Genomic DNA, 12,640 nt, shown 5'->3' with positions numbered 1-12,640 from the left:
CCATCTTGTTTTTTTGCATCATGTTTCATCAGTTATTAGGCACCAAAACCTCATTATTTGTAGATAGTCACTCAGTCAAAAAACCTAATATAGCTACCACATGGAAATGATACTTTTTCTATCCTGCCGTACAATAAAGATGCACAGTTTACACTACAAGTCATCCTGTTCTTTGACATTAAATCAATGTTTTTCAACTATGGGGTTGGAATTCAAATGGGGTAACTTTAAATTTCTACAAATTGATAAAAAAAAATAATAATAACTTACAAATAAAAAATACATGGTGAGTTGAGAGAGACAATCACAATACATAAAAAGCAAGATAAACTCTGAAGCTGAAACTGCAGCACTGTGGTACTGTTTATCTTTCAAATGTTCACTGTGGTCAGTTTCAGATGCTGCACCTCTTTCATAATTCATAGTTTGAGTTATTGTTTGTTCAGTATTAATCATCAGCCTTGTAAATACAAGCTGGACTGACTGTACATATCCTGACCAAGGAAAATAAAATTCTCACTTTGTGCAGTAATCTACACCTGGCTTTTCTGCCTCTGTCCATAATAATATACATTATATAGACTAAATGTCATCTAAAATTAATATACAGGGTGTCCCATAAGTAGCCTACATAGGAAAAATAAACGTTTCTTGACATAAACCATTTTTATTTATATAATATGCTCTATATGACTGCCATTTTGTCGGGAACACATTTCAATGCGTGTCCTCCACTGCTGAAGAACTATAAAGAAGAAATATAAAGAAAAATACATGTTAGAACCATATATGTATGGAATGTATTATGTCTCCTATGTATGGAGACTTATGGGACACCCTGTAGTATAGCAAATATGATCAAAAACAAATTAATTTTAGCAAAAAAAAAGTCTCCATTTTGAATGTCTGGGGTAACCGGAAATTCATAATGTTAAAATGGGGTCATGAGATCAAAAAGGTTGGGAATGACCGCATTAAACAATTATGATTTCTGACAATCACACTGAACTGATAGGTCAGATTTCAAAACATCCATAAGAAGCAGAAATATATATCCTAGCTGAAACCCATTTTTCTACTATGAAAACACCTATTAGTAGTTCAGGGACACTTCTCTGCATTATGTGATTGAGAGACCCACCAACGCGAGAGTGAGGTAATTGCCACTTACTGCACTTGAGATGTCACACATAAAACCACAAGAACAATAACAGGAGGCTGGCGGAGATCAGACGTCTATTAATCCTCAGCATGACACGTGACACTTTAGGTCGTCAGAGGTGCTGCTAAGACTGCTTTTGCATAAATTTCTTTCCACCGTTTAGTCACACACATTTGCCGTATTTAAATGTCCAAACTATTCCATTCATTTCTGTCCTTGATAAAAAAAAATAAAAAAAAATAAAAAAAAAGGCTGCTTGGAATCTGTAAAGTTAGAGATTGAGATATGAAATAAATGTACTGCTGACACATTTCTGTGTTAGTTTGCATTGAGAACTGGCTAGACTATGTTGGAGTGGAAATGTAAATACAACACAGAAGGAGAACACTTATTAATATTTAATTTAGAATAATTCCCTGTTGCAAATGAGTGTTTATCCATCTCACTCATTCAAAACAGTCAGAAGTGCTGCCTACTTTACCTCTGTGTACTCCAAATATAAAAACCAGACAGCCCTCTTTCACTGTGCCAATCCTATTTCATACTGTGTAACAAGGATGATTGCACCATGGCACAAAATGAGTTCAGCATATTCAGCTTCAGTGGATAAAAAAAAAATGGTCATGGTTTTAATAGTGTTTTTGTTGGGCAGATTAGCAAATCAGATTGTCTCAGATCTAGAAAATCATTTAGAAAATGGTGTCCAAGCCTTGGCAGTTCTTTTGGTTTGGACTAAAATGCACAAGTAGAAGATGCACTCCTTTATGTGGACATCTCTATACACCTATACATCACATATGCATTTTTAACAACTCACTTACATTCATTCATTCATTCATTTGTTTATTTCGAGTATTTATAGTATAAAAGCAAATTCAAAATTCCCCCCCCAAAAAATCATTCACTTATGCTCGAAAAGGAGTGCGAAGAAGAAAAACTGATTTAATCCCACCCCCATTCTCATCATCAAATAACTGAACATAATAATGTTTTAAATACTCACTCCTGTTCTTCGACTTCAAGCCAGAACAATGAACAAAATAGACCAAAACAGGCCTATACCAAATTAGAATAAACTCATTTGACAGCATAACCAAAATGTGTGTAAAAAAATAGAAACAAAGTGCATTCCTGGTGGTGTTATCACAGGTAACAGCTAACCGTCAACTTACATGATAATAATAACATACCAACAATGGTAAAGACAAAAAACTGCAATAGCAGAAATGGTAAAGAACAGCAATAATTACATACCAACAATGGTAAGAAAAAAAAAAACAAAAAACTACAATAGCACTAATGGTAAAGAGCAGCACATACCATTTATGGTAAGAACAATACCAGATGGTAATGGACAACACATACCAACTAGATGAGGAACAACAAGCACACATTAACATTTAAAACAGAGTATTTACGGAACATCAGTTTTAAGATCCTCCATCTTTATACTGGGACCAGACCATATTTTTGTAAAGCAGTTTAAATCGGTGGATATTTTGGCATTGCTTGTGTTGGATGTCCAGACTGTTCCAAAGTTTCACTCCACATACAGACACACAAAAGCATTTACGAGTGGTTCGATCATCATTAGGTCTTTAGAGTCATAAAAATAATGTGCCAGTGGACAAGGTACTTCCTTCTCCTTTATCTTGCAAAAAAAATAATCTTTTAAGACTCTTTTGGCTCAAATCCTCACACACAGTCGTCGATTCAGTTCATAAGTTTAAATGCATGAACTGAAGCTGCCAGGATTAGCTCCAAATCTACAGTATCTTGACATCTAGGTCAGTGTTTTGCCAGAAGTGCATTTGCAATTCTGATCAATGAAATGGTAAAGCAATTCTGACTGGGAATGTAATTCAGCAACAAAAACAACTACTATGCACCAAGGCAGAAAACAAAAACAAAATGAAAAAGAAGTAATAGATCATTACTGCTACAGCTTTTATAATAGAATAGAAAAGAATCTTTATTTTGTCAGTAGTAGTTTGTCACACACAACAAAATTTGTCTTCTGCCTTTAATCCATCACTAGATCATGCATCACACACACCGCATGCTTGGAGCAGTGGGCTCACCATGTCAGGCGCCCGGAGAGGAAATGGGGGGGGGGGGGGTATGTGCCTTGCTCAAGGGCACATCAGCCAACAACTCTACACCAGTCCAGGGAATGAAACCGGCAACCCTTCAGCCCAGCCACGTAGGCCATGGCTGCCCCTACTGCCTGTGACTTTTACCTGTGTGTGTTTAATATGTAGATTAATATGAGTTTGAGTAACATTTAGCTACATATAAATGCAGAGTTGTGTCTGTTTATTACATGTACATATTCTCAGTCTCCTCAGGATATTATTTATGATTTTAGTAGCAAGGTCAGTGTTGGATTTTGGGATTTTCACAGCAATGCAGGTGGGATTTAAGATCAATAGTTTAATGTCCTGCTGCTGATTCATTTAATGATTTGGGGTAATGACTTGTAAGATACTTAGACATTTTTAGTTTGCCAAAAATGTGTGGATAATGACAGTTTATTTTCACAAGCCAGTCTTGTTTGTCTTTGATTTCTTACTGAAGTAATCAGGAACGGTGTTCATAAGGTGTCTTTTTTCTCATAAGAGGTGGACAAATGCTTAGTTATTGCTAAAAGCTGAGGGATTTACAACAAAGCCTGCAGGATTTTCTCAAGAGGGTAATTGAGAGGGCTTGTTTGTGCCTCAAAAACAGGGCTGTTTTTGTTGTGCAGTATTGTGTTTTTGTCTAATCTAGAAGTAATTACAGCAGCTATCCCTAGAAGGAACTGGATGTCACACAGAATAAAAATTGAAAGCTGATATGGAAGACCCGCTGCGAAAACACTACGACAACAGTACGCATTTGCCAGATTATAAAGATAAGTTGATATTTTTAAAGCAGTGGGTGATACTAAAGCTCCACAATCTCCACAGGAACTGATGCAAGAATTCTAAAAAGAGCAGAATCAGTTTCAGGTATTTTTTGTTTTGTTTTGGGGTTTTTTGTTTGTTTTTCTTCATGAATGACACTAGATTTTAGCCTGAAAGTTGATTTTTTTTTTTTTTTTTAATCCTGTTTGCAGTTACATCCTGGTTAATAAACGATGATTCTCATTCAATCATAGAAATCGCTTACACCAATACTGTGGAAACCATTTGACCGCATTGCTTTTGTAATGTAAATACTGAAAACTCCTCAATCAAACCAATGCGGTGTGATATTTGCTTCAACGGTGCCAAAGCTGTACTCAGGAGCTGGGATGATTCATACATGTATATTTATTTTTGATGCATTTTTATTTACCTGACTAGCATACAGTCACAGAAGAAAAATTGTTAGACTGTCAAAAATCATCAAAAACAATGGTTATGCAATCAAGTACTAACTCCTGTGTGTATCATGTGACTAAAACAGACAGATAAGAAAACACGGAATGCCTAAAAGCACTGTTTTTGTCAGTACAATGCCATAGACAATGATGTAAAAACTTAAATGATTTTGGTTATTATAAAGAAAACATAGAAAATGTCTAAATATCAGCTCTTAAATTTAACTCTCATGAGCTATTTTTGTTGTTATCTTTATATTTATCCAAACAAATGTACCTTTAGTTGTACCAGGCATTAAAATGAACAAGAAATTTAAGAAAACAAGGGGTGGTCTAATTATTTTTTCCACAACTGTATGTGCAACACATCTGATGACTGCAGATGAAGATACGTGAAAAACAAGTCTAAACATAAATATTTCTTGATGTTATTTTTACTAGCTGGCGTGACTATAGTAGTGTACCTTATTCACAGCTCACACTGGTGCTGTCAGGTCACATCATAATGCAGGAGGATCTCTGTTATTATCTAAAATTATCATCTCAGCCTTTTGAACCCAGCTATCTACTCTAAAAGAAAACACATAGACTATAGTAAGATACCTCCTCCTCTGCAGAACACCTCACCAGTGATAATAGGTTAAGCTCATTTTTGCCATAAAGGGCAGAGTGAGTGGGGGTCTGCCTGTTCTCATGTTATGTAATTGTAATACTCAAAGTAAATGTCTGAAGATAGGCGAGAGGAGAGAGAATACGTGTTTTCGCCTCTATTCTTGGTCACTGTGTGTGGCAGAATATGGTTTGACAGTGGGGGAGGTAGAGCTCTAGGGCTAGGTCAGGAGCTTTGCGTATTGTTTTTTGCTTGTAGAAATAGAAGACTATATGCATCATTGTGCGTATGGATATGTGTGTGTGTGTGTGTGTGTGTGTGTGTGTGTGTGTGTGTGTGTGTGGGCCTGTGTGCCTGCAAATACAGTACACTGTGTAACCGTGCATACTATACGCCTCCAGTAGCATCTTTGACTCTAGCTCCGACTCCTTAATCTCCAGCAGGGTTGATGAATATGAACACAACTGATACCACACTGCCAGCTGTCCCTAATACCCCCTTTTTCAAACACAGCAGTACTGCCCCCAGGGACTATGGGTAGCCACAAACACACATAATGGGATTATACCAACAAAATTCATTAAGAAAAAGTGGGAAGTTATATGAATCATTCAGCATTACTGATTGAACCAGTAAACAGTATTACAAGCTTTAACAGAAAATCCCTGTGAAACCAAAACGATGCTGTTCATTTTATCGACATTCAGACAAACTTGTTCAGCAGATGCAAAACATCAGATGTTAGCAAAAAGCTGTCTGATTAAAATGTTGTAAATTTTCAATTTATGAAACAAAATATAAAAGACAAGGATATGCATTCCTAGTGGAGCTGTAGAATGTTTCTTTAATTCAGAAAAATGATGTTTGAGCTTATATTTGACAGTTTGCTGACGGATTATATATATATATTTATGATAACTATACACTTAGACTCCTAGACTTCTTCTCTGTCCCCTCAGCTTTAATTAATTGTTATTTTCAGGTACTCCTTGACGATGCATCTGTACTATTACAGTGTTATATAAGCACAATGCAATGCAAGTACAAACATGTCAAGCAAACATATCCTCATGTTACGTCTGAACGAATCCCACAGAAAACAGAAGAAAAATATGACGTGTCTTTGAAAGATGACAGTTACAGTACGTTGACCATGCAAACCAAAACTAGACATTTCTTTAAATCTATCTTGAACCTGTCCTCAAGCAACCAGTTCTTTTGATTTTAATGGAGCTGATTGCCCCCTTCATTGTGCATACATCCACATTCTTATGTTTTTTGTGTAATGTTTGGTTTACAAAGCAGATCTCCCATAACGAGAGTAGAGATGTCCTACAAAGTAATTACACTTGGAGACTTTGCTGAAATTGCTGAAACTACTCAGTATGAATTCAACAACTACAGCAGTTTGGAGGAATTGAACATCTAATTATTTAGAAGCGCTGGTCACTCCAAGCTGCTCAGATGTACCTCAGGCAAACAACTGCTGTCCCTGGAGGGAAAAACACTGCTGGAGAAACGACAGAGAGGCACTGCCAGCACAAGTCTGTGGAGCACAGTTTATTCTAATTCCTCGGCAGGACATTAATGAGCCAGGATAGTGGCTGTCTTAATGGGCAGCCAGACAGATTTTAAGTGCCCCATGGAGTGTAATCCATGGAGGTACAACAGTACTGCTGCAAGGCCCAACAGATTGTTCTTAGGCCTCATAACTTTACTTCTAAGCTGTTCATTATAAAAGGACATGTGCCCAGTACGTTTTAAGCCCCTGCCCCTTTGGGACGGCTCCAGGCCAAAGTCCAACACTGTCACCACATATTTTCATACAATTTAGACTTCTGATTTATTCTTTTAGCTGTGGCACTGTTAGTGTTGGATGTAGTGCAAAGGAGCAGATATAACAACCGCAGATGTCTCACTTTACAAGCAACCTTTAAAATTAATTAAAGAGAACAGCCCTGTTTTCCTGTTTATGACTCAGGTTCTTATTATACAAATAAAACAAAATGACAAATTATAACAAAGGGAAATAATTTACACCTAATATCCTGGTCTCATTCATAGTTGCTGTTGTGGCAATTGGGAAGTACAAAATGTTGATTATCTATTTAAAAAAAAATACACCTTGAACCTTTTCTCTTATATCAATGCTGACAAGGCATTTTAAATACAATTTACATACAGATGAGTCAAGAGTAAACCTGTTCTTCTTACTGTTCCTCAAAATGCTTGCTCAACACAAGATGCAAATTCCTCAAATGGATTCTGCTTGCTGCACATGTTTACAAAGAGTAGTGTGTAATGAATATGTGCTACAGCACTTTAATCCTACCGTCTGTTCTCGGCATTTAACCCTTTAATGCAGGCATTAAAATAAGTCAAAGTTCAGCCTTCTGAGGAGTCATTGTGATAAACTGGTATGGTGCTTAATATGTATGACACTGAGGATTTACCATGCAGATTGTTTCCCCAGTAATCACCATGTTCACTTCCCTAACACACTGTATGCTTGATTATAATGAGAGTCAATCTTGACATCCAGATTACATAGAAATCCATCTTCTGTTTTGGTACACACAGAGTAAATGCAGGTATGTATCTACTATTTTTTTACACTTTGCTGTGTGTTATAACGTTGATATGTATTGTCAGGTCTGCTGTTTTAACCCTTTGTTGCCTATAAGGCTGGACAGCGCCATGACTGAATCTGCAGAGAAGCTCTGTTACCTTCAAATGAAAACCTGCAGCACATACTGAACAGATGTCATGCATGTGAAATAAAATTTGCCCATTTGAGTGTCACTCAAAAGCATGTACATATAACGTCTGGGTGTACATATGCTTTACAGGCACCCCCACTTTGCCCTCTGTCCCCAAACCAGAACACAATCATGTCAGTGGCTTTAAAAACATTTGTGCAAAGTGTAATCCCTCCGTCTTGTCAGGCATCATACACATTATACTGTGCAGTCATGCATGAAATGTGGCTGAGGTATCAGTGATGAACATGTGTACCCCACATATGCACATAGAACGTCTGCATTTATAATATAACATTTACCCATATAGCAGCTGTACCATATAATGTACACTATATCATGACATGTATTAGTAATGTAATGTTGTTTTATATGAAAAAATAAGGATAAGTGTACCTATTTACATTGATTACTATTACTCATTGTCATTAATGCCATTTCATAAATTGTTTATCATATTTTCCTGATTAATAAGCAGTTAGAAATGTGATTTTTCCATTAATGTTAATTATATTAAATATGTTAAGATGAAGCCTGCTTTTGAGTATGTCTTTGAACTCTAAATATTGAATATTGTAGGTCTATTGTTAGCTACCTTAAGGGTCCTCTAGGCACTACACAAACAAATAGACCATCAATTTGTTGACACAAACGCAAGCAAGCAACTAAAAAATGTTAATATAGAGGGGAAAAAATCAGTTTATTAAGGATTATTAGCATTTATAAACCAGCTATGAAGAATACAGATGGTCAAAACTAATCCACACAACACTTCCTTATGCTGTTTAGTATATTACTGTATTTTACTGTATTGTGTGCAAACTCCAAACTGTGATTTAGAGCTTCATTCTGTTAAATAACTGCAATCACACCAGGCCAGTATTTGGGGACCCTCTGAACTTTTGTATTGTATTGCCACGGCGAGGGGCAACCATGACCAGAGAATGAAATGACAAACTGTCCGCTTCCATAAATGAGATCTGGCTGCTATTTGCTGACAGTGCCGGACAGAGCCGAAACTAAATATATACATGGTCAGAGAGTTCAGAGCTATAGAAGCATGCTAACACCCTTGTGAGAAACAGCTGGGGACACACACATGCTTTTGCTGCATGTTAAGCATATAGACTGAGACACAGGCACCAGGTGTTGTGTTACTGTCAATGTAAGTACATGAACTGAAGGATCAAGACAAGAATGAAAAGACGAGAATAAAACGGTCAATTCGCTCTCTAAAGACGCCTATGCTATTGTGTTCTGTTGTCTGTTTCTTAGTGTGAATGAATACATGCACAGCCTTGAGGTTAGTGGTCACTTTATTATAGGACTGGTTCACTAATCCACTAATTCACTGCATTTAAGTGTCATTTCATTCATTCTATCACATACTGTAACACTACATATGTGCTTTCCTTTTTGTGCCTTTATTAATATAGATAATAAGTTATTTGTGACCAAAAAAAAAAGAAGCTTTGGAGACAACATGTTCGCCCAGTGTGCCTGATGTCATGGTGGGTGTCAGCCTGCTTGACTGGGCCGGTCAGAACTTCCAGGCAGAGTCAGGGTGATGAGACTCGACACATGAGTAAGAACTTAGGACTACAGCCCAGACCTCTGGAACTGAAGCCACACTGTGCAACATTTTCCACAGTGAGGGCTGAGAGTCCCTGCTGACCAAAATACATTTAATTGAACACTGCACCCTGCAATATTGATATTGCCAACACATATTTCTCATGCAGTTATTCAGCCTAATCACTACCTCACAGTGGCCATCTAAATGTACAGAACAAAAGATCTCCTGTTATGCACCTCATGCACTCATAACAGTATAATAGCCACAACATGGTATTACTATTTGCTAATACTAGAGAATAAGAACCACTGCACTATTTTTTTTTTTTTCTTCTTTTATAGAGCTCCTTATGCACCTGCTGGTCAAGACAACAACCACTAGCACTGCATTTCTCCACATAGAGCCAGGATTTTCAAGGTAGGTGTCAGAAAGGAGAACGTACAGTCCACTTAACTTCACCTCAAGCTTTCTTTTTCTCCACGAAGCCCACTTTTTTTGTTTACTCGTGCAGACAAGTGTGTTATTTTCTGTCTGGAAAGCAGTGTACGGTTCCCTAGGGTCACCAGTAAAAGTGCTCTGTCAGACTTTATAACACGCACCACATTTCTTTTTGTTCTTCAACCTGTCTTTTGAGTGCTCATGTATTAGTAACTTTATATTTTATTCACATTATTTTTTAATCATGAGCACTATAGAAGGTCAGATTTATATTTTATGAAAAAATGAAATAAATTTGCATGTATCAGCTGAACTCAGTGAATATAAATTTCCATTACACCTTGTACAGGATGAATATTTCTGTTCTGCTTGGCACTTACTAAAGAGAAGAAATCTCTCCCATGCTCCTTTGCTAAATCAGCACCCAAATGCTCATCATGGGGGGGGATTATCAGCAATTCTTTTCATCAGGCCAACACTGACTCTCCTATCCCCAAGTCACACTGTCTCTCTGCGGCATGCAACATGCGTACATTTTCCCACACACTTCCACAGCATCTCTGTAAACATGAGCAGGGGACAAAGATGGCAATCTCCCCCCGCTGCTGTTCCAATCATGATGAGCATGGAAATGGGTTCATCTGTGTTCAGCTTTATGTGCATGCTTTCAAGTGCATCTCAGATGTGAATCGTACTCTACCGGCCAATCAGAAAAAAACAGAGAAGAAAAGGAAAACAAAGTAATATGCTGATTCTATATTTATTTATTTACCTGATTCAGAGACTTCAGTTCCTGACTGCTATTCCCAGTGCATGCGACGGACTTCCATTCATTCTAGAAATCCTGTTTTTGTCCCTGCTGTGTGTTGTCCCCCCTTTCCTCTTCCTTGTCCCTTGTCAGAAAAGAGGCAGCATTCAAAGCATCCCTTTGTTTTATTCTGCAATGCCAGCTGACACCCGTCTTCATGCCTTGGATGATGGAGATTAAAAAAAAAATAAAAAATAAAAAATAAAAAAAAACAAAAAACAAAGACGGGGATATAAAGCAGAGAGAGAGGTCAGATCAGAAGCTCCCTGGTTTTATTTTCCTCTCTTCTTCTTCTTCTTCTTCCTCCTCTCTCTCTTCTTCTTCTTGGGCTCACACGCGCTGAAACAGGCGCGTGAGGGGAGACGTCAGAGTAGGAGCGATGTACGCGTGCAGCTCCGCGGCTGGCTCCTCACCTCTTCTGTTCTCTTCTCTTCTCCTCTTTTCCCTTCCTTCTGTCTCGGTTGTCCCTCTCTCTGCCTCTCCTCCTTCCTCTGTCCGCGGCTCGTTGGTTCCCAGAGAAGCAGGCGGCAGCTCTTGTCGTGACGGCTCAGACGGCTCTACGCGTGCAGGGACATCTGGGAATGTGCTTATGTTGGGGGACTAAAGTAGCCTCTTAGCTGAGATTGAGACCACCCCCCTCCTCCTCCCCCTCCTCCTCCCTCTCAGAGATGGGCTTTCTAATGGCATGTACCATTAAAGCTCGGAGCAGGGTGGGCTGCAGCAACGAAAAGAGAGAGAGAGAGAGAGAGAGAGAGAGAGAGAGAGAGAGAGAGAGAGAGAGAGAGAGAGAATATGAATTGTGTAGAGAGGGACAAGGGAATAGGAATAGACAAAATAAATGGATGAAGAAAAGAGGTGATCAGAAAATTAACCCTTCATGCATGAACTGTGAGAACCTTAGTCAAGATTTTTTTCTTCAGTGTTTTTATTCCTCCTTAGGCATGAAAAAAACAATGCAATCAAGTTGGGTTTTTTTTCTTTTTTTTTTTTCTATGGAGTTACAACAATATCCATGCATTTAATTTTTGAAGCAAAGAAACATGTGTTTAAAACCCAATATCAGAAAGTGATATGAAAACAATGACATAAAAACATTTTTAATGCTGCTAATCTGATGTCTTCTCACATTTTAACATATTCTAATGCTAGTAATTACTCACTTCATGGAGATAATATGCAAAAAAAAAACCTTCTTGTCTAACAAATAACAATTGATTTACACTTAAACATGTTAGTGCAGATCAGGTTTATCAAGAACAGCAAAGTTACAGTAATGCTCTGAATGTCAGTGTATGGGATGGTGCAAAAGTGTTCACTGTGTTGGCTGATATGGAACTAAAACAACAAAACCTATGAATATATAAGAGAACAGCTGGAGAAGAACTGTCCACTGCAGTGGCCTATGCATGAAAGGGTTAAAGAAACACATATTGCCGGGGTGTCAAACTCATTTTAGTCCAGGGGACACATACACCCTGGTACTAGTGATGTTCGATACCACAGATTTCCTTTCCGATCCGATACCGAGTAAAATTCTGGCTGGTATCGGCGATATCGATATTTTGTACAAATTCATTTAATGTCCAGAAAAAAAAAAAAAAAAAATGTGTGTTTCAAATCATAACTTCACAAAGAATACAAGACTTGAGAGTAATTATTGCTTAATTATTAAGAACTATTACAAAATGAAAACTTGCATATTAATTCACGTTAATGAACGTGTTAACATTAAAACATGAAAATATTAAACATGTAACACTTCAACAAAAGCATCCAACATTGACACTTTGCCTCATTCACAAGTTCCTTTGTCAAGGAACAATAGGATATTTACTGTTTAATCTTTAGTCTGTTCCATCTTTTCTTCAGTACAGACTGAGTCAGAGTTGACTGACTGAGAAGCATGATGCAGTACACACTTACCCAGGCGGAAGAAGAAGTAGT

At 37.6% G+C, this 12,640-nt stretch overlaps 1 protein-coding gene across 4 annotated transcripts in view; it reads right to left on the bottom strand.

Moving 5' to 3' along the window:
• b3gat1a (beta-1,3-glucuronyltransferase 1 (glucuronosyltransferase P) a) overlaps nt 1-11,329 on the bottom strand; it is a 102,824-nt gene extending 91,495 nt beyond the window's left edge. For 3 of the 4 annotated variants that reach the window (XM_030152683.1, XM_030152684.1, XM_030152685.1), the window contains exon 1: nt 10,661-11,329. The gene's annotated coding sequence lies outside the window, so the exon portion shown is untranslated. The remainder of the gene's footprint in view (nt 1-10,660) is intronic. The other variant, XM_030152686.1, reaches the window with a different exon arrangement.
• Between the last annotated feature and the right edge of the window lie 1,311 nt (nt 11,330-12,640).

The sequence above is a fragment of the Sphaeramia orbicularis genome, chromosome 13 (genome assembly GCF_902148855.1).
Source record: "Sphaeramia orbicularis chromosome 13, fSphaOr1.1, whole genome shotgun sequence".
NCBI lineage: Eukaryota > Metazoa > Chordata > Actinopteri > Kurtiformes > Apogonidae > Sphaeramia > Sphaeramia orbicularis.
This window is presented reverse-complemented; position numbering and strand designations above follow the sequence as displayed.